This window comes from Dryobates pubescens, chromosome 13, assembly GCF_014839835.1.
Source record: "Dryobates pubescens isolate bDryPub1 chromosome 13, bDryPub1.pri, whole genome shotgun sequence".
Classification (NCBI taxonomy): Eukaryota; Metazoa; Chordata; class Aves; order Piciformes; family Picidae; genus Dryobates; species Dryobates pubescens.
Genome location: NC_071624.1, coordinates 4,365,626 through 4,392,983, shown reverse-complemented (window position 1 = coordinate 4,392,983; position 27,358 = coordinate 4,365,626).

Below are 27,358 nucleotides of genomic sequence, written 5' to 3'. Positions count from 1 at the left end.
GTCCAAGTGCCGGGTGCTGCACTTTGGCCACGACAACCCCATGCAGAGCTACAGGCTGGGGTCAGAGTGGCTGGAGAGCTGCCAAACAGAGAGGGACCTGGGGGTGCTGATTGACACCCGCCTAAACATGAGCCAGCAGTGTGCCCAGGTGGCCAAGAGGGCCAATGGCATCCTGGCCTGTATTAGGAATAGTGTGGCCAGCAGGAGCAGGGAGGTCATTGTGCCCCTGGACTCTGCATTGGTTAGGCCACACCTTGAGTACTGTGTCCAGTTCTGGGCCCCTCAGTTTAAGAAGGACATTGAGACACTTGAACGTGTCCAGAGAAGGGCAACAAGGCTGGGGAGAGGCCTTGAGCACAAGCCCTGTGAGGAGAGGCTGAGGGAGCTGGGATTGTTTAGCCTGGAGAAGAGAAGGATCAGGGGTGACCTCATTGCCCTCTACAACTACCTGAAAGGTGGTTGTAGACAGGAAGGGGTTGGTCTCTTCTCCCAGGCAACCAGCACCAGAACAAGGGGACACAGTCTCAAGCTGTGCCAGGGGAGGTTTAGACTCGAGGTGAGGAGAAAGTTCTTCACTGAGCGAGTCATTTGCCATTGGAATGGGCTGCCCAGGGAGGTGGTGGAGTCACCGTCCCTGGAGGTGTTCAGGGGGAGATTGGATGTGGCACTTGGTGCCATGGTCTAGTCGTGAGGTCTGTTGGGACAGGTTGGACTTGATGATCCTTGGGGTCTCTTCCAACCTTAGTTATACTGTGATACTATGATATATCACCAAGACTGTTCAAGAGTGAGTTTAGTGCTAAGTGTGTATGTAGGGACAGGACTTCTCAAAGCAAAGACCTTTAATACCTGGGAGATAAAGGCAAAATAAAACTCTTTGAATGGGAGCAATACAGATGAGATGATATATTCTTGTTTTACCCATCAGGGAAGTAGATCTGAGAGCAGCCCATTGAGGGAGGTGTTGTAATTTCAATTTCTTGAAGTTTTAAAATCCCTAGCAGACATACACCTAAAAATATGGTGGTGTGCAGTAATATGACAAGGAACAAAAGGTTCAAGCTTGAACATAGAAGATTTCACCTCAACATGAGGAGAAACTTCTTTACAGCGAGGGTAACAGAGCACTAGAACAGGCTGCCTAGAGAAGTTGTGAAGTCTCCTTCTCTGGACACCCTGGGTGATCCTGCTTTGGCAGGGGGTTGGACTCAGTGATCTCTGGGGGTGCCTTCCAACCTCTAAATATTCAGTGATTCTGTAATAGATGCTGGGAGATCAGTGCCAGAATCTTCCAGCGCAATGGCCAGAGTTGTGTGGGATGGAATTCCTCCTGTCCCCAAATGCTACTCTTTCCACAGTGCACACTCTGAATAACCACCATTGTCTTTTCAGGTGGATGACATTTTTTTTTTTCTGAAGTGTATGGTTACTGCTTTGAGTAGTCAGAGTTCTTCTAACTTTCCCCCCTTTGAATATGTTCACTAAGCCTCTCCTTTTTTTTTTTTTAAATTTAATTTTTTAGGAGTGAGGCAGTAACAGCAGCTGATCCACACAAGAAATGGGTGCAGCAGCAGACTGCCTACTGAGGTTTCAGAACAGCTGTAGTGCATGTGAGCTTAACTATGTACTCAACTCACTCCCTCATTCCAAAAATTTTGTCCATGTCTCTGTAATCACAGACAGACACATAATACTTATTCTGCAAAACCTCATGGCTTCTCACAGCTCCTGCTCTAGCACTAACCAGTGCAGCTGACTGGAAACTTGTAATCTACTTATCAGTTCAGTTACCATCATTTCTGCCTCATCTGGCTTCCTTTTGCTGGAGTTTAGGGCCACCTCTGCTATTTTACCTTTGTTTGGCAATATTCACAGATTCTGCATCTTTTGCTATAATTTAGAACCATTCCTGATGCCTCAGAGCTTGTGTAGTTTGTTTTTTTTTTAACTGCACATCTAAAATACATGTTTAATTCCTAGCTGGTTTTTTCAGTGCTCTTGAGCTCTGAGGTTTTCCTGATGCTCCAAGCACTCTACCTTGATTTATTCCACCTCTGATCCCTGTGTGGTGGTTGCCAATATCCCCCCTTGCTCCTTATTTTGAAGCTGACAAGGAGCACAGCAAAACTGACACAGCAAGGCACAGATATCCTGTGGGAATGGTTAAAAATTGACAAGTGACAGTGGAACAAGTGGCAGGGATCAGGTTTTAACCCTGAGATTTGATTTCACAGTTAATGTTCCTTCAGATGATATAGGAATAAACATATTTTGGTTTTACTCCTTATTGTGATCTCTGCTATAGAAATATGATCAGTTTAGACACATTGCTCAGAAGAATCTCAGTTTTGCTGGGATTATTGGATAGACCCTAGGCTCACTCTTATTTCCTTGACTCAGAGAAACAGAGATATGAGGGGTGGGATGATGAGGAGGGCTGGTGGGCCTGAGGAAATCTGACTTGATATGGTGGTAATAAGGGACTAGGCAGAGACAGCAGAAGATCAGTTCTGTTGGCCGACCAGAGGAGGCTCATTAGCGTGTTGGGAAGAGTATGAGGCTTTGGCACCAAGCACCCCACCCCTGCCCCATCAGCACACTGGGCTGTCAGAGTGACAGGGCTGGGGAGCTCACTGGGGCAGCTCCATCAGTGCAGAGGAATCTGACAGCTCAGGGCCCAGGCTCCTTGTGCTCTACCTGCCTGGGGACACCTGGATAAATGTCACTATATATATAAATAGTACCTACCCATTACAACCACTGCCTTTGTTTTTTCCTACTCCAGCCCAGCGCATAACACTTCCAAAGCAGTCTGACCTTAAATCTCAATTCACTCTCAAATCCCAAGGGAGAGGGAGCTCTGTGAGGACTCCAGGAGACAGGTTATGAAATTAGCATTTTTGTCTCATTAGCTTTTGAAAGCAGCAGTTGCAGTACAAGGGACTTGGCCCGGTGATGTACCTACATATGCACAGCATGCTCATACTAAACCCATTAGAGCATCTGTCTAGAGTACATTTTTCTTGCCAAAACCCATAATATTAATCTCTGCTGTGTCCTAAATCTGAAATCTGATTTTACACCTACTGTTCTGGGAGATGCTGTGCGATCTGTCATTCTTCCTTCTTTTGCAGATGGAGCCACTCTGGTTTCCACTTGAGTGCTGTAAGAACCCCAGGCAAGGCTGGGGATGATGTGAGGACTGGGAGGACAGTAGAAGCCCAAGACCACTGGTGGGGGCAAGGATGGGTTTGCAACAAACAAAAGGAACACAAAAGGTAGAAGGAGTAGTTTTGGGGTGAGGAAGATGCATGAGGGTGTTACCCAGAAGGCTACAGTAATGAAGATCAGCTATGAGAAGTCTGACTCCTACCACTCTGAATTGCATATGTATGTATGTGCGAGTGTGTGTGTGTGTGTGTGTGCAGAAGTCTCTCCCTACCTGCACTCACTTTCATAAACACACACAGCATGTGGAGACCAATGCAAAGATAATACTGCGAGCTGTGCCTGCATTAGGGCTAAAAGTTTAAGTACAAGCTCCCAAAATGTATGTCCAGTTCATATTCATCTGCATGTTGATTTGGCAATAACCACTAAAGAGAAAATAGATATTATTTTATGTCAGCTTGGTAAGTCATCAGCACCTCTGCTAGCCAGTATGAAAGGTGGCAAACTGCAAACTGAGTCACCAGGTACAAGTAAATGTTGTGGACACATTTGTGACTGTAGTCACGGTGCAGTTCACCTTTATTTTGCAGTGAGATCACTCCCTCCAGATTCTCTGTGTGTAGCCACAATGTCAGAAGAAAAGCTGATAGCCAGTGTCCCTATTGTAGGCCATGTTTTCTGTAAAAGGCTGGAGCAGACGAGATCCTTCCTAACCTAGTCCTTTCTATGATAGTGTAGGAAAGAGAAGGCTCATAGAATCATAGTATCATTTTGGTTGGAAGAGACCCCTAAGATCATCAAGTCCCACCTTCAACGTAAGACAACCATAGCCCTCAAGTGCCATGTCCACAAAGTTCTTGAACACCTCCAGGAATGGTGACTCCACCACTTACCTGGGCAGCCTGTTCCAAAGCCTGACCCCTCTTTCCATAGACTTTTCCTAATATCCAAGTGAATCCTCCTCTGGCACAGTTTCAGGCTGTTTCCTCGAGATCAAGATTGCAAGTTATTCTGGGGAAACTGTATAGGAAAAAAACCCCAAAACACAAGAATACACAATTCTGGACAAATCTGGTGAAAAAAAAGGACCAAACTACTTTGTTCTGCTAATGCTGAAGTTTCCAAACAGTTACAAAATTTGATCAACACATCTAATCATCCAGACATTACCTAACAGCTGTCAGTAATTATTTAGCCTCTGGCTCGCTTGCGTATCCTGAATAGATTAAAGAAGCTGCAAACGTACTTCGCTGTGGAGACAAGGAACTAAATAAGGTTATTAGCTTTTATGAGAATAAAGGCTTCACCCATAAAAATGACATGGGAGAGCTCAACTCGTAGTTCTTGAACAAAAAAGAAGTAACTATTCTTTATAAACTTGGTATTTCACAAATGCCATGATTATGTATCTTGGGAAGAACTATGGGTTGTACTTCGCTTCACAGACAGTATTCCCCAGTCGTAGCCATATATGCTGTCTGTGATGAAGTGCATGAGAACTGGGCATGAATGTGCCTGTTTTGCCAGGAGCTGGAGAAATACCTTTCACAGGAGCTATCTGATTAACAGTTTCTTAAATTACGGTACAGAGAACAGCAATTATTCTCAGGAACCAATTTGCATTGCTTTGCATAGTAGCTATCTGTCATTAATCTGATGGCAACATTTGGGGCTGTGTATTTTGCTGCTACTCTCATTGTTAGGAATAAGAGTGCCATTTAGCATGAATTAAACATTGTTACATGCTGAATCCCATACTCTGAGAAAAAATTATGCCAAGATTTTGGTCCAGACTGTGAGAAATACTGTATTCCCCCTACAGCCTAGAGAAGTCAGAGCAGGGATGGAAATGGATAGAAAACAGTCAGCAGGGAATCTAAATGATTAAGGGATAGGTGACTCTGCCAGGTGGTATCATTCTAAAGGTTAAGCCTAGTTTTAAATGACAGATTACACATTTAAAGAACCTCCCTCTACTTAAATCTTATTACAAAGAACTACAAAGTCAGTGGATTGCCTTTCGATTACATCTCAGAGACGGCAAACATCCCAGAGACAGAGTCTTTCCTCTTCTAAGGATTTGCACAGCATGCAGGACCAGAATGATCTTTGCTGGGAACTCAAGACTGTGATGAAATACAAACAACAGTTACCAGGAGGTAACTGTGCAGTGCCACTGTTACCTTAGGCAAGCACAATGTTTTGTATTAACTGAAAAGCGACGCTGAAAACAGCTGAATTAACCCACTATTAGAGGTGTGTGCTCCACACCACACTGTACTTCAAGGAATTTGTGAGCTAAACACATTTCTTGGTTAGCTACTCATGAAATTTTGACGTCAGGGTACAATAGCATTAAATATTAACTGATGCCCCAGAGGGCTTGAAATTGTTTCTTTCTAAATAAGCTAAAATCCCTACAGTTACAAATTACAGCTGAAATTCTAAAACTCAGCAAGTAACTTCAAGTTACAGTGAATAACCAGAAGACCAGAGCTGATGGGAAATTGCCTTCCCAAGCTGCTTGTCATCCTCTATTTCATTGTTTCCCTCTTACTAACAGCATGAATGGTGGGTGACTGTTGGCATTCAGGTGGGTATAATATGTAGCACCTTAGGAATTGTAATTTAGTGTTAATTAACGTCCTCTTTATCTAATGTTAATGGCCAAGATAGTTGCCCATTAAACAAATGAAACTTGAAATTAGTCTAACTGTCAGTCTAAAGAGTGTCTGGCAGTTTTTATGCTTTTGCCCCTTTAATTCAGAATAAACTACAATCAATAACCAGATATAGCACAAGTTCTGTGTTTCATGTCGTTTGAGGGTTTTTGTTTGTTCTTGTTTTTGTCTTTCTGGGCTTTGGTCTGAGGGTTTGGTTTTTTTGTGTGGTTGTTTTTGGTGTTTTGTTTTGGTTTTAGTCTTTTACATAGAGCAAAGTTAAATGCACTGATTTTCTTTGAAGCTTAAATCTCACAAGGCAACAAATGCTAGCTGGGATTAGCAAATCGATGTCATATTTGTGGAATACTAATTAAGAAGCCCCAGCCCAAAACAATTCTCTCCCCTCTGCTTAAACAGAAGGCTGGTGCATATCGAACTCTGTCATCAGCTATTATTCAAATTGAAATAGGTCAGGTCCCTGAACACCTGTAAATTAGCCTGGAAATTCCCTCAATTAATGAAACCTTGTCTGGCTGAATTTATCCTGCCCTCCCCAATAACACTTGGACAATCATAGCTGTAGCATGTAAAATTAATCTCATTCTGTTACTTTCTGTGGAAGGGCATTTTGATTGCGCTCTGACCCATGAGAAAAAAGGTTAATACTTGCTCATTCTCTGCATTTTGCACAGCAGACGTCCAGCTCCTGCAGTCCAAACAAGCAGTCTTACGTGAGTCAACAGTCACGGAGCCCTGAAGAACTGGACTTCAAATCTAAGACCTGAATTTGCAGTTCACCACAATGCATGTCCTCTAAAGGAGACACTTACACTAGTTTAAAGACAAACCAGTGGACTCCAGTGTCTTCTTTTCCTGCTGCCTCTATTGAAACACAGCAAGTTTCATATTTAATTTACTTTGAAAAATAACTTGTCTTAAACTAATCTTTAATTTACTTAAAATTAAAGTGTTGTTCTGTCCCCTTCTTCATTCTCTAATGGCTTGTGCATGAGGTTTGATCTGGAGCATCGCATTGTGCTGCAGGATGCCATCATCCCTGGAATTTACAGGCAAATTCAACCAGGCAGATGTTTACCTCTTCCAGAGTTTGCTCCAGGTTTTTTGTAATGTTTAACTTTGCTGCTCTGGATATGAGGAGCTGGGCCACTCACTGTCAGTAATGCTGTTTGTAATTTGTACTCACACTGTCAGAGATATGCACTGAAGAAGCTGAGAATGAATTAAATGAATGCTCTTGATTAAATAGAATGTTGTCAGCTTCAAATAATAACATGTGGCATAGTGATTAAAAACAAACAAAAAAGGCATTATGTAAGTAGCTGAAGATTTGTGATGGATAAAATTAAGCATGTGTATAACACTGACTTCTCTGGTACTGCTTTTGGTTGGGTAGTCTTCAACTGCGTGGAAGAAAACGTTCATTTGCACTTACTGATAATGTTCAAATTCCGTAGCTAGGATAAAATAGAATCACATTAAAAAGAAAAAAAAAATAAAGTAGAAGCAGGAAAGGACTTTGTTGAAATACTGGGTTAGGATCAGAAAAATCCAACTTAACCTCAGCCTGTACAGAGCATGCCTTCCCACTGGGCAAGATAATTACATCAGTGCCTGCAGCCTTGCCTATCTACATTGAGGCTTCCCTGGCCCCAGCCAAGCTCTGCCACAGACTTCAAAGAGAACTTCAGCCAAGGCTTTCTGATTACTGCTCTGTCTCCTATCATGAAGACTATGATGCCCCGCTTCTCCCAACCTTACCCGTTCAGTTCCCAAAATTTTACACTGTAGGTACCATCTCTGCCTTTTTGCTGGCAGACTCCTTCTTCCAACATAGTCCTGAAATGGAATTTGTACCCTCAGGCCCTAATTCAATCATATTCTGCCAAAATCTGGTGTTGAAGATAACTGCTGCAGAAAAATATCACAGTGCTCAGTCTTCAAGGAAGATTTAGCTCTCCTCACAAGAAAGAAACTTGTCCTTCCCCTTCTAAATATTTGAAATGTTTTATCTAAGTGAACCTGGATTAAAAGTGAGTTTATAGAGAGATATGGATATATGCATATTTATAAATATAATGGCCTTAAGGGAACTGCCAGACATGAGCTGAGAACAAACCTGGAATGGTTGAAGATGTTCCTGCTGGTCAGGACCCAGCTGAAACAAAGTTTACTCACATGATGTGAAACAAGTTAGTTTTAAAGTCACCTTTGCTTACTGGAAGTGCCCCCAAATCTCTGTAACGAGGTAGTCAGCTATTCAATGAAGTTAAAAGCGCGTGTCTAATTTACACATACAATTATTTCAACCATATATGCAGATTAAGACTTGAGCACCAGCCCTTAAAGAGGCAGAAACAAGAGCAGCTGATGTAGGACTTGAGAGTAACAAGCAGTTTCAAACCCAGGTAAGCACAGAACTCAGCCAAGCAGAGCCCCTTATTATGAAAGCAAAGCTTAGTTATGGCACATTTAAACTTGGGCTCTGATTTTGCAGGTTAAATGGACTCCCTGGGCTCACACACAGTCTCACTGAACTCAGAGCACACCAATCAGCTGGTTATGGAATGGACCACAAATGGTGAGGCTGAACCACACTACATCATCAGAGTGCTCACACTAACCTTTGCTGCAAAACTGTTCCTTTTGTGCAACATCACCAACTGGTCCAAGGAGATCTTACCCCAGGCAGTGGTATTTCTAGACAGATTGTGCCAGAAGAGCAAAAATCCAAGAGTGTAAGAAATGTAGAGCATTTTGCTTAGGAACTGTCACTTACTCGAAGTTCAGCCTGCCCTGCTCAGCTGCTGTTGCCGTCTGTACCCTCTATTTGGTTTTCTGTTCATGTTCTGAAATGGAATCAGTAAGCAGAAAATTTTAGTTACTGAAAAGGCTACTGCCAAAAATCTCTAAAGGATACACTGAAGAGCAATGAGGTTGATGTGTGATAGGCAAAGAACAACTTCCAGTCCACAGTTTCCCACTGGTGCGGTCAGAAGGAAAGTACTTCAGAGCTCCCCAGGGAGGCTGTAACCTATGACTCACGGGGTCACCCCCTCACCCCCACCCCGTGCCCATTCTAAGAGTGCATTTAATTTCATTTTACACTTTGTGGTTTCCACACCTTCCACACGCTTGTAGTCCCTGCCTTTTATTTGGCCTATGAACCAGTTAGGCCTGTTTTACATCCAAAAATTTGCCACTGAACACAGCACATCTTTAAGAAACCCTTGATCTGAAGACAAAAACATCAATGTCCTTAGCAATGTTTCTCAGTGGCAAACTGCTCCCACTTACTAAAATTAATAATAATAATAACATATTTTAAAATAAATACTAAAACTTTAATAATATTAATTAAGTATGTCTACATAATTCTATTTTCATTTTAATTTGTCTCCCATTGCCTTCCAAAAATATGTTTTCATTGTGTCCTTCTTTGCTGGTTTAAAGAAGTCTTTACTAGATGGTTTTCCCCCTCCATGAAGACACTATCCATTAAACAACTCTCTCCTCTCCTCTTTTTGTGAAGCTAAATACACTGAGTTCTCATATACACACACTTATCTCTAATTGCTGTTTCCACTGCAGAACCACAAAAACCTTGAGTCTAAAGTTGTAATCCTCCTTCCCTGCAGCTTTCTAAAATGCTTTTCTTAAACAGCTTTCAGTGTCTAGTTAGGTTTTTCTCCCATTTGAGTGCTGCCTTCTTAATTTTCTGTATTTGGAAGAAAAAGAACACTTCTGAATCATCATTTCTGGTTAGGACTGCCATGTATTGGCTCATCAGCCCCAGCAACTACGTTCTAGCCCCAGTTCAAGGGTTAAAGCTTTTTCCTTTATAGCAGGGTCCAAACTGGACTATCTTGTGTGATGTTTTGTGTACTAGAAAAACAGTCCATTGCTGTATGGTGAAGCACAGTCTCTTCTGTATGTGTCACTGCAGGATGCTTACATTCCCAAATGCCAGTTTTAATTCTGTTTCCTATAGCCATCTTTCCATGAGCACCCTGTACCAAGTTTTGCTCATATCCATCAAGTCTCATGACTTGTTTAATGCCTCTTTATAACTACTTGAATGGAGGTTGGAGCAAGGAAGGAGTCAGCCTCTTCTCCATGATGGCAAATGACAGGACCAGAGGAAATAGTTAAAAGCTGCACCAGTGGATGTTCAGGCTGGATATTAGGAAATATTTCTTCACTGAAAGTGTTATCAAACATTGGAATGGTCTGCCCAGGGCAGTGGTGGAGTCACCATCCCTGGGGGTGTTCAAGCAGAGTGTGGACCTGGCACTTAGGGATATAGTTCAGTGTTGATGTTTCAGTGCTGGGTCAAATGTTAGTGTGGATGATCTTCAAGGTTTCTCCCAGCCAGATGTATTCTGTGATTCCGTGAATGCAGTGGAAGAAAATCAGAGATAACTGCCAAGAGATGAAAGCATGAGTGCAACCCTGGTGTAAAATCTGCATCTTTCTTGCATGAGATGGAGTGCAACAAGAGATCCCTGACTTAGTGAAAGCTCAAGGCAGGAAGAAAACTCATGATGAAGTTTTCTGGTGTCTCCTCAGCCTTAGTTTAACTGTGTTGCCCTTGGGCATTCTCCACTGGCACAACAGTGCCTAACCAACACCCAGGTCCAGGGGTGAGCTTGCTCATGCCCAGCCACCAGCACAGATGCTACTGTCTTTTGATGAAGCACAGCAAGGTCAAGTTTGATCTCTCCGTGAGCAAGGAGAAGTCCTCAGCATCACAGCTTGTTAGGTAACACATTTGTCTAACAGGTGCAGCTCCTATCCAGTAATTAATTGAGTTATGCCATTTTGAGGATCAGTCTTTCAGTGACTGCTGGGATCTGCTGCCTGGGAGTGCGATAGAGAGTTCCTATTCCTACAGTGCCTTGGCTCCAAGAGACAGGCAGCAGGTGCCAATTGTGGGTACCTAAAGAGCTGACATTATCAATATTAAATGAACTCCAAAAAATGCACTTTGTGTAGAAACTATTGTGAAAGGGAGGGTTTCATAGGGCTGAGACTCTGGCTTCAGACTGTGTTTTCACTTATTTCACTGTGATGCCTGAAACTCAGTTATTAGGGACATTCAGCTTATCAGTTAAATGGATTTTTGAGTAGCTCTTCATCATTTCCCTTCAATATTGTCAGGTTTTGAGGGAAGATGTTTATAAGCCATTATATAGAGATATCTTTTATGTGTGCTAAAGAGCTCTTTCTCCAATATCTTTACACTCACCCTTCAATATATAATCAGCTTTTACAGCTGTATTAAAGTCTCCAGAATAGGTGGTTGTTTTTTACAGTGGAAATCCTTGATACATCCTTAACACCACCATTGCTCAGTACAAAATTATAGGAATGCATTTAATATAATACAGATGACATTTTACCATGAAAATTGCAATTATTTTCAACAGAACAACAATTTCCAAACAGAAAAGCTGAGCTGACTCTTCTTCTCCTGGTAAATGCTGAAACCAGCACTTACACATTGCAAAATAGAAGAGAACCTCTCCTCTGACAGGACAAATTAGAAAAAACTAATGCTTATACTGTAAATAGCTTTAAATGCCATATAACGTGGGTGTAAATTAGGGTACCATTAGAGCTACACTCATTTACACCAGGCCTCTAACTAGCCTATAACTCTGTGTAACTCCAGTATTAATTACTGGTGGTTTTTAGTGAATGGTCTATTGTTAGTCCTCTCAGCAGGTGCTCTTGTGTTACTGGGTGGATTGCCTCACATTTGCCTCATGCACCAAGAATTACAGCACGTCCTCTAGCTTACCAGCAAAGGAAAACAGAAGAGTTAAGTGCTGTTTCTTATTATATCTCAAAATATATATTCTATGTGTTTGTGGAAGAAGAAGGGAGAATGACAGTAGTTTAATAATACCAAGCCTTTTACTAATCTTTGCAATCAGATCTTTGGGACTTCTGCTGCCATCACACAGTACAATCACTCCACACAAGTGAGAAATCAGCATGGGGTATCCTGATAAAATTCAGTACATAAACCAGCTAAGCCTGGACAATCAATCTTTCTGGCTGGTGCTTTATTTTGATAACTACTGTATTTGTGTCCTTTCAGATAATATTTGTCTAACACAAACATAATTGATCTCATTTGAGAGTCAAATTTAACACATTTAAATCTATACCTAAACTCCATGTGTGGTGTGCACTCTGCCAGTGCTAACAGAGCTGAATGCTGTCAGGCATATTAACAAATCTCATCTGCAGTTTGCTACTTGTTTTAAAAGAACTTTGTTGTAGAAGTTCTGCATCCAGTTCACTACATGTGTGAAGTCAGCAGAACAACTCATTTCCTACTATAATAAGACTCTGGTCTCTGGTTAGGATGGTTGGTTGCCAGAAGAAATGGCTTTCTTAAGAATGGAAACACACAATTGCTTTTCTTAGCTGGTCTATTATTCATTGTCAACCCAATGACCTTGCCATTTATTTTTTTCAGTGTTGATTGGAAGTTTTCTTTTTCATAAAGAAGGGCACATTGCCTCCTCTTCTCCCTCCCCCCAGATAATTGTTTCTTTAAATTATGCAACTACTCACTTTCACAACAGCTTCTTAACTCACACTTGCAAGCCTCTTTTATTCCCCCCCCAGCTCCTCAGCCAGCATACACTGACCTAATTCCATTCACTCTGACAAACCCACTCCAAACTGTCTCAAGTACAGTTTTGCATATATTCCCCAAAATTATCAGGCACCCAGCTTCTGTAAGTCAGGTCTATTCAAGGCTCTGCATCTAGTGCCATGGAAAAGGAAATCATCCAAAGCTGCAGTGTGAACACTGACAGCAATTGGGAAGGTTCACATGTTAATGAACATGGTCTTGTCAGAAACACAAGTAATGAACATATGGTAATCAACATGGTCTTGTGAGGAACAACAGTCCAAGACTGATGGTCCAAGACTATATTCCAAGAGTCCCAAAGATATATTTTTAATGAACCTGTAGAAGGTCTTATTTCCTCCAGATATTTTTTCCCCCTCACAGCTATATTACTTGGTCTAATAGAAAGATTTCAAATCTCCCTGCCCATCTTTCTCATAATTAGTAATTTTGAGCAGGCTAGCTGATGTTATCCTTGGACATTCTGGTGAGACATGGGACATAAAACTATAAATTAGGTCACCTGTCCTCAGCAGACTCTCCATCTCCAGTCTGCATTTTTATTGGACTTCTACAAAGACCCTCGGTGCAGAGAAAGAAAAATAATCTCATACAGAGGAAATGTTAAATTTTGAGTTAAAAAAAAAGGGGGGGTGGGGAGACAGTAAAGGACTATTTCAGGATTTTATGCATCTGTGCTTTCTGGGTCACTGATCAGTGAGAGGATTTCCTGATCTGTGTTTATTTTCCAAGACAACAGTTTGATTTCTCTGTTTGAGTCCACTGTGTTTTCATCTATGGTTCTCTTCTTTTGGGGTTAACTGTAGTGGTGTTTTTAGGAATATACAATAATTTTCAGCTACCTATAACTAGATTAAATTAGAAGTCGGAGCACTCATTTTGCTATAGTAGACATTTGTTTTCTTTTATAGCTTTTGTGGCCGGACAGGTATAGGAGACGTTTCGTAGTCCTGATATTCACTGATAATTTTACTGTACATTTTCTGACAGTCTTCTGTTGTTGCATTTGTCTGCACATCTGAGCAATGAGAAAAAAGACAAACCATGAAGTATTCAATTCAATCCAGGCAGACACAGCACAGTGCCCTTGGACACTAATGCATATTGCACCTAATAATATGATGATATGACCTGAGTCTACATTTTCTCCTTCAACACCCTCGAGCAGCTCTAGGAATACAGCAGGGTGCTAGATCTTATTATAAACTCATTCATAATGAGCCTTTGTTTCTTTCTACTGTCTCGTTGGGACAATAAAGGTTTGTTTCTCTCACCTTAACCTAGGTTTTGGTATTTTTATAGATTTTAATTGTAATTAAAGGAGAATGCCTCTTGCTAAATACTTTGACTTGCTGTCCATTTGGAGGAAATGCAGCCAAGGTTGCTGAAACGAATCAGCTAAATCTCATGCACTCACCTCTGCCTCCTCGCACACATAGACCAGGCATCAGCACTAGCTACTGAGACATGTAATGGTAAATGGTATTTCACAAAAAATGTTCTTCCTGACCCACATGAATTTGTTATGCCTGTCCTAAGTGTACTGAACTCGCTCAGTCTTCCCAATGGTGTCTCCAAAGGCAAGTCAGTGTGGGTATGTACAGTCTGAGAGATAATGAAAGGAGAAGTGACAATCAACTCTGCTTCAAAATATGCATTACAAAAGCAAGCATTTCTCCAACAGTGCTAAACAACATCTCTGAGATAACACCATAGCAGAAGCACAGATAGCTATCTCAGAAATACACAGGTTTGCCTCACAAAACATGACAGTAACTTTCATTTACCCCCTACCTAAAAAGACTAAAGGAGCTCTGAGATTAAGAAATTATTCATAGATGGACAGGGTTCAAAGTCCTTTAAATGAATAGTAGAATGTATTTTTACTGACACTTTCTGTTCTGAAACCAGTCTTGATCCTAATAGTCAGAACATATCACTGAGTATAAAACCATCCATAAGTACAAAAATAAAACAAAACAAAAAAATCCCTCTTTATAAGAAGTTCAACTCCAATGCTTCAGTGTAACTCACAAATACTGGCACAAGAGACTTTGGCTTACTATCATTTAGAATGAATTAGAATAAACTGTGAATCCCAACGCTCCAGTTAATAGACGCATAAAGAGAAAATTGGCAGGTAGCAGTCAGACAGTGGCTGAACAGCTGCCATTGACAGTACCTATAAATAGATTTTTCTAAGACAAACACATTTTGTTGGATACAAACATAATGCATTTTCCCACTTTGGGCTAGTAAGAGATTCTCAGTTTTTAAGAAACATGGAAAACAACCACTTTACAAGTTTGTCACAAGAGCAGATTCAGCCACTGCCTTTTTATTCAGCTTCTTGTGCCTGTTTGTTTTTGATGCAGAACACCATGCTACTGATGTACAGTTCTGATTTTGCATTCAAAACACATACCGCAAAACAACATTTATGAGCAATTTGGAAAGTAAATCTTAGCTTCTACTAATATGATACATTTAAGTGTGAAAATGGGTAGGTCATTTAGTGCACCTCCTATACAATGCTCACTCTCCAACTTTGGAGTTTGGCAAAAGCAGCAGCCTTCACTGCAGGAGGTGCCTGAGAAGGGCTGTTAAGTAGTGCTCTTTACACCCTTAGTCATTAAGGCGCCAGGACACCAGGGCAACTGTAGAACACTTAAGTGGGATTTTCAAAACCACTTGGCATTTGTCAAACTTCTTTCTAGTGAGGTCAACAGACATTTTACTGCTGCTCCTAGGGAAAATGTAATCAGAACACTGAAAAAGTGCTTTTAAATGCCTAATGATGTCCACACACAACTATTAATACAGATGCAAAATGAAAACTGTCTATCCAGACATCAACTACCAACTGCAGATTACATTTAATTTAGATTTGGGCACTTCAGTTCACCAATGCATCATGGAGAGGGATGCAAACCAGTGTCATGTTCTCTCTCAGAAAATCCAAACCAACTGACCTGTTGGAGCGGATTTATAGTACTTCCCTCACTAAACCAGCCTGAGATCCAACTATACTTTGTATCTTAAGTGGGTTAGTACAACAGCAAAACACTAGTTGCAAAAGAATACAGCTTCTGGAAAATCCTACTCACTAATTTTCACCATTTCAGGGCATTCAAGAACCTGGTTTGCTGATACTTTACTCTCAGATAATACTGTTTCAAGATGGAAGGTGCCTTGGAAGAGAAAGTAGAAGGAGACATAGAAGATATAGGCAAAGATAGAAGGCAGTTGAAAAGTGCAATAATCAGGCAGAAAAGATGAAGCAAAGACCTATTATTAAAAAATAAATTAAAAGGAGGAAAGCAGGTCTGGCACACAGCATAAAGCAAGGATATGAAGCAGAAAGAAGCAGGTCTCTTCAGCATCCATTTGTTCATGTTGGTTTACAAACATGTTGATTTAGTGAGCTTCAGAGGAATAATTTTTTGCCTTTCAGTAATCAACAACTTCCAGCCTGAAAATCTGAGCTAGATTCAAGCATGTCACAACAGCAGCAATAAAAAATGACATAAAATCATGCAGCAAAGAAAGGAATATTGTGTTGTGAATACAACTGTACAGATGCATAATTACTCAAGCGTCAATATATGACCAATAGCAGGACAGCAATATTAAAAGAAAGATAAAATAAGTGAACACCATCGAAAAATCCCTGCAGTTACACTTCTGTGCCAAACAAAGCTAGAAATCAAAGGGTCAGATACTTTTGTTTGGAAGTAAAGAGTTTTAAGCAAAGAGCTGAAAGCCAGTCACACCTGCCTTCTCCCATGCTGTACTGAAGCAACCGATTGTAAGTAATCTACACCATACATCAAGCTTGCAGAAACCCCACAATAATTCCGTATGTTTCCTTTACAAAACGGACTACTAGGATTAATGTTTTCAGAGGTCACTCTGTTTAAAAGCAATTTTGTTTCAGTATGAGTTCATGTTATTATTCTAGTGGTGGGAATGCTGACTATTCTGAGTCCTTTCAGATCAAAACCACAAATGAAATGCTGAAAACTACCTATAGTAAAATGTGGACAGATATCTGAGCTTGGTACAGAGGCAAGAAAGGCTGGCTACCAACTTTTTCTCTGAATAGTTGACTTCACACTCCAGATGTCTTTATTTGATTCAGTGAAACTGCTGTTCTGAAGCACACTGGAATCAAGATCTCCCTTTGTTTGTTTGGTTTGGTTTGTTTTTTCCCCCCCTTCTTAGCAAAGTACAGCATGGCTGGATAGAGACACTCCACTTGATCTGGCAGTTTATTTGAGTCTACATTCAGGTACACAACAAAGCTGTAAGCAGCTCTACCTCTTGTCTCCAGGGAAATCACTTTTCATTTTAGGTATGTTGATGGATCATAGGGCAACAGCCGTGGCACACGGGATGAGCTCTTAGTGAGTTTGTCCCATGAGTTATCTGCACTTGAGATAGAAAGAAAACTGTTTCATTTGCCTTAAAGGCAGCAATGTTCCACCAGAGTGGAATGATTGACTGACCTTGGAGAACTAAGGCTGATCATTTGGCACTAGTCTCAATGAAAAATTCATCATTAATGATGATTTTTGACTGCCCTAGAAAAAACAAATATTAATATGGTTTAATACAGCACAATTGAAAATCCAGAATGCAATAAAACTTTCACATCATGCTAGCACAGGGATTTCTTTGTGTTATTCATTCCAGGAGCAAGATATTTTCCCTCTCTATTTCAAGTAATTCTTTCTGGAGGTGAAACAATATGGTATTTCACTGAGTACCTTTCAGCACCTTTTCAATATATGAACTCTCTGGTATTCTCAGTCCTTTTTGAATGATAAAACTTTTGTCTGCATCTTACCACAAATTCTGAACACAGAGACCTTGGATTATTTCCCCAAGTAACACTTGGATACAGTGCAACTTGTGTAAGTACAACAGTTTGTAAGGTACTTCAGCATTAGGAAATTCCATGGCAGAGTAAAAGCTGAGATAGAACAAGGCATTCTTCCCTGAGACAAGTGATGGTGACTTTTAGAGGCTTCGAGCTGAGAAAAAGCCCAAGCCTATGATGTACAATCTCTATGCACAAGACCCTCAAAGGTCACTAGTCAGAGACAAGATTTCATATTTTTCCTAACCTGAAACTGGGATGCCACTTGCAGGAAAGAAATAACAGTCTACCTTGGAATAGTGTAAAATATGAATTAGCCACAGGGGAATCACATCTTCTAATTAAATGTCGATTAAAGTCAGTTAAGGAGCTAGATCAGTCCTGCACTAATGAGAGAAGTCATATTATTACCTCTGCATTAAGTACTGTATCATCCACTAATTCCATTTAATCACAGTGGTCGGTGGGTTTTGGTTTGGTGGTAGGGTTTTTTGGGTGTGGGTTTTGGGTTTTTTTTAATACAAGGACCTAATATTGCAATAAATTTGAACAATGATTTGTACAGATCCAGTGTTTAGCAACGAGACTGGTGAGGGGGCTGGAGGGAAAGTTGTATGAGGAAAGGCTGAGGGAGCTGGGGATGTTCAGCCTGGAGAAGAGGAGAATTAGAGGGGACCTTATCACTCCGTACAAGTACCTAAAAGGAAATTGTAGTCAGGTGGAGGTTGGGCTCTTCTCCCAGGCAAGTCGTGACAGGACAAGAGGGCATGGTGTGAAGCTGCACCAAGGGAGGTTTAGGTTAGATATTAGGAAGCACTTCCTCACAGAAAGGCTGATTAGGCACTGGAATGGACTGCCCAGGGAGGTGGTGGAGTCACCATCACTGGAGGTGTTTAAGAAAAGATTGGATGTGGCTCTTGGTGGCGTGGTTTAGCTGATGTCATGGTGTTAGGTCATAGGCTGGACTTGATGGTCTCAGAGGTATATTCCAGCCTCAATAATTCTGTGATTCTGTTTTCCAGCCAAACACCTTTTCCCCTATACTACATGCAATGGACTCTAAATGTGATCCTGTGATAATTGTGAGAAGTGTCACCTCAATTTTTCAATTTTTTTCCCATGTTTCAGTAGTGCTTCTGAACTCTACAAATTTCTAGTAGTAAATTTTACTTGTCCTGCTAAAATGCAGGTAGAATTATAAACCTTTGTGATGTGGGATTTATAAATGTGGCTTAAAATGCTGTATACATAGAATACATACATAGAATAAACCAGGTTGGAAGAGACCTTCAAGATCATCGCGTCCAACCCATCAACCAATCCAATACCGCCCAAACAACTAACCCACGGCACCAAGCACCCCGTCAAGTCTCCTCCTAAAAACCTCCAGTGATGGCGACTCCACCACCTCCCCAGGCAGCCCATTCCAATGGGCAATCACTCTTTCTGTATAGAACTTTTTTCTAACATCCAGCCTGAACCTCCCCTGGCGCAGCCTGAGACTGTGTCCTCTTGTTCTGGTACTGCTTGCCTGGGAGAAGAGACCAACATCCATCTGTCTACAACCTCCCTTCAGGTAGTTGTAGAGAGTAATAAGGTCACCCCTGAGTCTCCTCTTCTCCAGGCTAAGCAACCCCAGCTCCCTCAGCCTCTCCTCGTAGGGCTTATGTTCCAAACCCCTCACCAACTTTGTTGCTCTTCTCTGGACTCGTTCCAGCAAGTCAACATCCTTCCTATATATATATATATATATAGTAATTATAGTATATTATATATAGTATATTATATATAGTAATTATATATATAGTAATTATAGTGCTAGACTGAATGGTGCTGACAGTTTATTCTTGGTTACTGATATAATTTGTAATGTGATTCCAAGACAGTATCACAGTATCACAGTATAACTAAGGTTGGAAGAGACCCCAAGGATCATCAAGTCCAACCTGTCCCAACAGACCTCACAACTAGACCATGGCACCAAGCGCAACGTCCAATCTCCCCTTGAACACCTCCAGGGACGGTGACTCCACCACCTCCCTGGGCAGCCAAGCTTTTTCTCCCTGCTAAAGTGCAGGGTCTCTGCAAGACACACTTCTTTGCTCTGTAAAGTGCAAAGTGTAAAGTTCAGGACATTGAGACACTTGAACGTGTCCAGAGTAGGGGACACAGTCTCTAGCTGTGCCAGGGGAGGTTTAGACTCGAAGTGAGGAGAAAGTTCTTCACTGAGCGAGTCGTTCGTCATTGGAATGTGCTGCCCAGGGAGGTGGTGGAGTCGCCGTCCCTGGAGGTGTTCAAGAGGAGACTGGACGTGGCACTTGGTGCCATGGTCTAGTCATGAGGTCTATAGAGACAGATTGGACTTGATGATCCTTGGGGTCTCTTCCAACCTTAGTTACACTGTGATACTGTGATACTGTAATTACAGAGAAAGTGGTAGTGGAAAAGTATCTACAACTATTGGAAGCTTCATTGAAACTAGAGTGGGAAAGGCAACAAAAATACTGTCTTCCAGACTGGCACTGCTTACCATGCTAATACTTGCCAAACAACAGGGGTGATCACTGTGCTGCTACAGGGTGTTCAAGAACATAGGACCTGCCATACTGGATCCAACCCAGGTGGTCTTACAGTGCATCTCAAGGGTGCACAGCATGAGCCACTCATGCACAGACATCAGGAACTGCATAGGAAAGGAGGAGAAATTAAGTGCTTATATTCGTCACTATTTTAGAATGTAAAGTTATCAGTGCAAAGCTGGTGTTCCTGGCAAGTGAAGGTACATTACACTTACACACTCCCAATTTAAAAGGAGCATGGTGATGCAGAGAGCATAAGCAACTCATCCGATGACTTGTAGTGACTCAGGGAGCTGGAAATGGGGTAAAGCTGATAATATGGCTCTCATCACTGGAAAGAGTCATACCACCACCACTCCACTTTACTGGAAAGGAGTATTGCATGATTGTAGATGTATTACTTTCAGGACACTCAATCCCTCCTGAATATTCCCGAAGTCTTTACTATGGGGACCTCTGGAAGGACATGCCCTGCTCTGGACCCCAACAGAACTCCACTATCCCATAAGGACTGCAATCCCACATACCCTGGAACCCAAAGCATGGGCACTGTACTAATCCATGGGATTTAGGGAATGAGAAAAATCAGAGTATAAAAGAGAGGACCATTAACAAAGAAGACAATGCTCTGTAAAATGTCTTTTAAAAGAAACCTGTAGTGTTTATCTATATCTCATCCCTGGGAATTTTCTAGCCCCTCCAAAAGCCTTGACCAGAATCACTCAGCCCACAGCCTTTCAAATACTTTCTGTTTAATGAGAGGAAACTAATTCACCTGAGTTTTCCTCATTTTGGGATGAGCCTTCATGCCTGGATGAAGATGAAAATCTGAGGAGGGATGGGTAGTACAACAGGCTGTTGACAGAAACCACACTTTGAACTGTGTATATTGTAAAAAAAAATTCCCATGTTGTTTTTTTTATTAAAAAAGCTTGCTAACCCTTGCTAGGACTGATAGAGAGAAGGAAATGTCTTGCAGCAGTCAAGGATTGTAGGGCAATTGTTGCAGTTTAGAGCTCATCATTTTTTCTCCTTTCTCTGCTGTGGCTGACACTATGCATAACCAGCTCACAATCACTTCCTTATCGCATTTGATTTCCCATGCTTCGCCCTGTGGATTTTATCTTGCTAATGAAACCCAGGCTATTTGTCCTCAGGTATTCACATGGTCCCCAGTGCCAGAGAGCCTGAAGACCTGAACATCTTAATGGAGCCTTACTAATTCCACTGGCTGCTTCTGAACCACCAGAGATGAAAATAAAGACTTTAAGTCATTCAGGCTGGGTCACTGGTGTTGTGTATCAATTATGCAGATTCCCTCAAATGGATTCTGAAAGCATCTGTCACACATGAAAGAAAAGCTCTGTGAGCCTTTGCTAACAAAAATGTCTTTTGTTCCCTGACAACTTTGTACATAAAGGTGTGAATCAAGACGGTTCAGGAACAGGCTTTCCTACTACATGGAGCAAGCAAAGCCTATTGCAGCGATGTGGGGAAGATAGCTTTTCATAGATTCTGAGCACTGGATGGGTGAAGTGGGGGCTGGTACCCCTGGCCTGGGACTCGCCCTGGGGCAGTTCTCACTGAAGGACAGCATAAAGGGAATTTTGTTCCTTCCCTGTGCACACAGGAACTCTCCGAGAGGAAATGTGCACAAGCACAAGGCTATGAAAGTTTCAAAGACTGTATAATGAGAGTGATATGCTGATAATCAGCTTAATTCCCATTTCAAACACCTAAGTCCCTTTGTGAATCTGGCCCTATAGACTTAATCCTGCATATAGCTTAATTAGCTTAATTGTCGACCGTGTCTGGTAAAGGAAGGGTGGGCAGGACAGTGTGCTCTGGGGAAGCTGTCCACACCCAGCAGGTCAAAGAAAAGCTTATGGTGGATGGGGCTTGCAGGGCTCTAAATGGAAATGGCTTTGTTTCAGAAACAAGAAGCCTGGGAAGAGGCTGCAGAAGTTTGTGTTCAGATAGGCAGAAGTAACTGGGACTGAAAGAAGAGGAACCTTTTAAAGCTTTTCAGGACCAGAATGATCCCATGCACAGGGCACTGAGGATGGCTTTTACATTCTTGTCTCCAGACAAACGTCCAGTTTCACTATTTATGACTAGGGAAGCGAGTGTGCGAGTATCTTCTGACTTAATTCTGCTTACTCTGAAAGAGCACAGCTCAGGCTCGCTGTATTTCATCCATGTGTCTCTTGATGCTTTGACGGGAACAGGGTCAATATGCTTATTCTTCTCCTGTAGCTTCAGATGTCTTTCAGGATCAAAATCATACTGCTTAGCAAACTGCTTCCTGACATGCAGGAAGAATTGAGGCTGTGACCAAGGTCCTCATGGGGAGGAGACTCTCAGAGCCCTTATCATGGCTCTGAGACCAGACCCTGTGCTGATGCCTTTGCAGGGACAAAGGCTGCCCCATGCCCCTCAGGCATCATGGCTGACCTTCAGGTTCAGGCTCCTGAAGTCACATTTTCTACTATAAATCACTAATAACCTGCCAAAAGATCCACTTGATTATCTTCTTTTCTGTAAGAACAGTACAATAGAAGTTGGCCTTGTCTGGGAAAGTATATATTTATTTTTTTTTTGCATTCAGGAAGACTACAGTTTTACTGTATGCAGCAGAAGTCAGGTGTACAATTAAATTAGTATCTATCTAAGACTATCTATATAAACTTTTAATTAGGTGACTGAGGATGCCAAAACTGAAGCTGATTCTGGGTTTTTTTGTTTGTTTGTTTTGTGGGTTTGGTTTTCTTTTATTTACTCTGGTATACATGATTAAATGAGGAGAAACTTGATTCTAACGAGCTGTCTCAGTTTGTAGAAGGCTAATTAAAAAATAAAATAAGCTGGCATTCTACACTGAAGAAGCCATTAAATAGAACTTCTACAAATATTTACTCATATGAAAAAAAGCCTTAATCCAGAGAGTTTGAGAAACATAGTCTTGTTGTACTTGTCCTACTATAAAAAGAAGCCTGCCCAACCTGATCAAGCTGCCTTTCTAATATCGCAAACATGAGTATGGAATTGGTTTTTACATTTTCCCACGTTGTCCCAGAGGACAGCATCATATTACATTATACACTAAAGCCACAAGCATTTAAACAGACATAAAGTTCATCCTGGCTATTAGCTAATTATTCACCCATTCAGAAAAAGCAGTTAAACTGGAGTCAGGGTAAAGGGCAAGTACCAGGAATGTCAGTGAAAAAGGACCTTTCAGGAACCAGCAGTCATTCACAATTCAAGATCTTCATAGCACAAACTGACCAGACTCACTGATACCATCAAAATATCAGAAAGGGAGAAGCAATAGCCCTAAAATCCTCTCTCAGTCCTTCTAGCAGTGCTGCCAGCTTGGTTTGTGCAGATGATCAATGCTTCCTTGGCTGGCGCTTGCATTTTCTCCTGCCTGGCACAGCTCATGTTGGGAGTACATGAGCTCAACAAGGCTGCTCAGCTACCAAACAGGTACTCTTTACTCCTCAGCAGATGGACTAAAACATACATCTCCTGCTTTGCAGCTGTACTCCTAAACATAACATTAGTGTAGATCAGCAGGTAATAACTATACCCATCAAGAGACTGAGGCCTTCCAAACACATACCTGCCTTAATGGTTTGAACCAAGGGCTGAAGACGCATCCCATAACACAGTAAGTTGCAAGATGCTGATTTCATGGTAGAACTGGTGTCCTTCACACAGCCACCTTTGCAGTATGGGCAATTGCTGACCTGTGAAGCAGCCCTCTGGGTGTGGTGGCACTCTCTCTGCCTCTGTTAAGCTCAGCAGAAGAGCTGTCAAATATTCCACCTTCTCTCCCTTGGTTACTTCACTTCCCCGTTGTTTCGGCTCCTTACATGCTACTCTTTGTTTAAAGTAGTAAGTATTAGCATGTCTTCCCTGCCCCCCATGCTTTACAATCTGTTCTGCCACTCCAGACAGGTGGTCTTTTTTGGTAGACCATGCATCTCATAATCTGACAGGCTTTGACCCTCTATACATGCTTTTCACACTTCTAGTCTAATGGGCATCTGTTTTCTCCTCCTTCTTCCTTATGGGAAGGTTTCAGCTAAGTGCTTATCAGACTCTGCTCTCTACCAGTCACCAGTAACTAAACAACTAAGAATTTTTTGGAGGAATTTTGTTTGACATTTCTTACAAAAGCTACATTTTGCCTCCTTTTCTCATGAAAAAAAAAAAGTCATTCAAGCTTATTTGTGCTTAGTTATTCCTGTAAAAGTAAACATATGCGAATATGTTGTTGGTTTTTTTTTTCATTTAAGGCACAACTATATTATTCTATTAATTAAAAACATCCTCATGTACGTTCCCATGACATGACTGTGGTCCTGATTTACAATAAACACTCATTACAGCAAGCTTAACTGATGCTTTAACACTGGAGCCTATTATCATTATTTGCTAATATAGTCAGTGGCCAGAGTTTATATTTCTTGCAGAAGTAGTGTTTAATTTTCTCCCAGCATTACCTACCATTAGTGGATTTAGCTTATCAGAAAATGCAGCAAAACCCACATGCAGCTCTCAGTCTGTCTGACTAGACCAAGACAACATTTTCCAGTTGGAACAAAAATAAGAAGGCAGCCTTTTGAAAGGTCCAAAAAAATCCTACTTCTTCCTGTATTATTGTTTTTTTTTTTAATGAAAAAAAAATAAACAGTGATATGTTTGGGACAAATAATTTCTAGGACATGGCAGCAGAAGTATTACTGAATCAAGCTCCTTTCACTCACCTAAAGCCACCTGCTATACCCTAAGGCTGCAGTTACCTTTTAGCTGCACCTTTCTGTTGCTGGTTGCATGAAAGATTAATAGGGGTAGGGGTTACCTGGCTTTAGAGGTTTCATAGGATTGTGTGTCAGCCAGGGTTATTTCACAGGAAAATGATGCAAACACTGTTTGACCTTTTACACCACCCCTCAGACAGGAAAGGATATTGTTTTGTCATCTAAAGCTATATAGGGCCTGAGCAAAAAAAAAAATGATTCATTTCAATTAATGTAGGCAAATAGTCATTCAGAGCCTCTAAGTATCCAGGAGAAAACTCAAAATGAAGACAGAGAAGCTTCATGCAGCCATGACTAGATTTTCAGAATGAAGTTTAGATGCATGCATGTACATATGTGCATGAAAAGCATGACTCATGGTGTTGGCTTGGGGTCGCAGCTTCATCTAGCTTTTCTGCAGACACAGTGGAACATTTAAGATGTCTAGGGAAGATGATTGTTTAAACTTGTTGTGATACAATTTTGGCAGGGTGTATCCTTCTTAGAACCAACCAGTATTACATGACAAAATTGCAGTTAAATATATTCTAACTTATTAAAAATAAGAAGTTATACAGGCAAACACATCCACAGCGTGGATATCTTCACATACTCTCCATATAATACACAAGTAAAGGTTTATGAACATATACCTACATGTAAACTGTGTGCAAAACATGTATTTGGGGGTAAGGTAGGACACAGATACCTACAAATACGAACTTACATGCAAGTATGCAGATGCATTAAATAGGATTGTAGTCTAGCTGTTATTTTTTGTCATAAAAATTATATAGGAGGTAGTTGGAGTACTCAATAATGAGATACAATAAAATCTACTGTATTTCGAGGTGTAGGCACCAATCTAATCAAGAAAAGGACAGAGGTATTCAGAAGGCTGTGAAAACCTCTCAGTGTTAAAGCAGAATAATAGATATTTAGAAGGCTGTTTCCCAGGGGGTTGATCGACTGAGTTTCTACAGTGGGGACAGTAAATGATTCTGTGACACGGGATCTGGAGTATTTGATTAATCCCAATGTACAAACCCCATGCTGGGGAGGGGCAGGAGGGTTTGGATGTATCAGTGCTGTGGACTGCAGTACAGTGCAAATATACGTGAGCCATGGTAGATAACCTAAGTGGGAATCACAGGCAGCCATGCTGCAGCAGCAGAAAGCATCACATCAGCTTAGATGCAGTGTAGACCCCTTCCAACCAAGAAGAGTGCTGCTGTAACTAGTCTGTGTCCAGTATCTGCCATCAGGTCACTTTGAAGGCATCTCTCAAGTCAGAGCATATAGTACAACACCAAAGCACACAAAACACAGGACAGTGTTTACTGTGGAGCTCCTCAAACAGCAATCCAACACTGTGCTCCTCCTTCTTGTGGGAAAGCCAAAACAGTGTTCTATGCCATGTGCTCTGTGTTGCAGCTTGTTACTGCTGATACCTGATTTCAGACTTGTGCCTAGTTCCTGAATGTAACTTTTTTTTTAAACTGACTTCAGTTATCTAGACTTCAGCTATTTTTATTTTGTATTTTTCTGCAGAGAAATACAGAAGCAGCATGAAAATAATTCAGAGGCTCTGTGTGGGGAATCCAGAGAGAGCCCAAATCTGTTTCTGAAGAGGATTATCCATGTCCTCATTCCCCTCTGCAAGGACAACAACACAAGCTACCGCCATCAGGCTCATCTCCATTGCTCTGTTATACCCAACTGGCAAGTTCCCTGCTGACACAACTCCATTAAAACCAATGGACTTTCATCATTGGAGAATATATCCCTAAAACTGTTTGCAAGGATTTCCCAGGAGAAAGAGCACAGATTGACCTTGAAAAGAAATTAAAGGCTCTGTCATTGATTGCCAATATTTCAAATTCAACCGACACAAGCTCAGGGAAGACCAACATTTGGGGAAAATAAAGTTAATGTATCCTGAGGATGTGTCATGCCTAAACAAAACCAGCACATGTGTTTTAATGTGTAGTCCTCAGTGACAGCAGCAATGTATGATGTATAATGTTCAGGTATCCATATACCTCACTTACTTATAAGGTCTTAAGCTAACTTGGGAGCCCATGGTAGACAAGGATATGGGTGCTCACTTGCTCAGTCAATTAGTTAAGCAGTAAGCACATTGTCTAAGCACTTCAAAAATAACCCAAACTGAAGAGTCACAAGACTGATTTTAGGAAACCTCATCTTCAAAATTTAGGTTTCTGCATATGGAACAATTCACTTTAGAAATAACTGTCCTTAGTATCTCTGCACACACGTGCCCTAAGCATAGAGTGAGAGAAATTCAAAACCAGACCACCTTTTTCCATCTCATCTTCCCCCTCCTGCTGCAGTTTCCAGTGAAGTCACCACCCTCTAGCTCTGCACAATTGTCACTAGGTTCAATGAAGCTGTCATAGTTGCATCAGGGATTTATTTGGAACCTTATTTTGACTTTAACACAGAAACACGTGGAACCAGACATTCATAAGAGGCTACTCAAGATAAACATCCCAGGAACAATGAAGGAGACAGGAGATCTCAGTGCTTTACCCACATCTTGA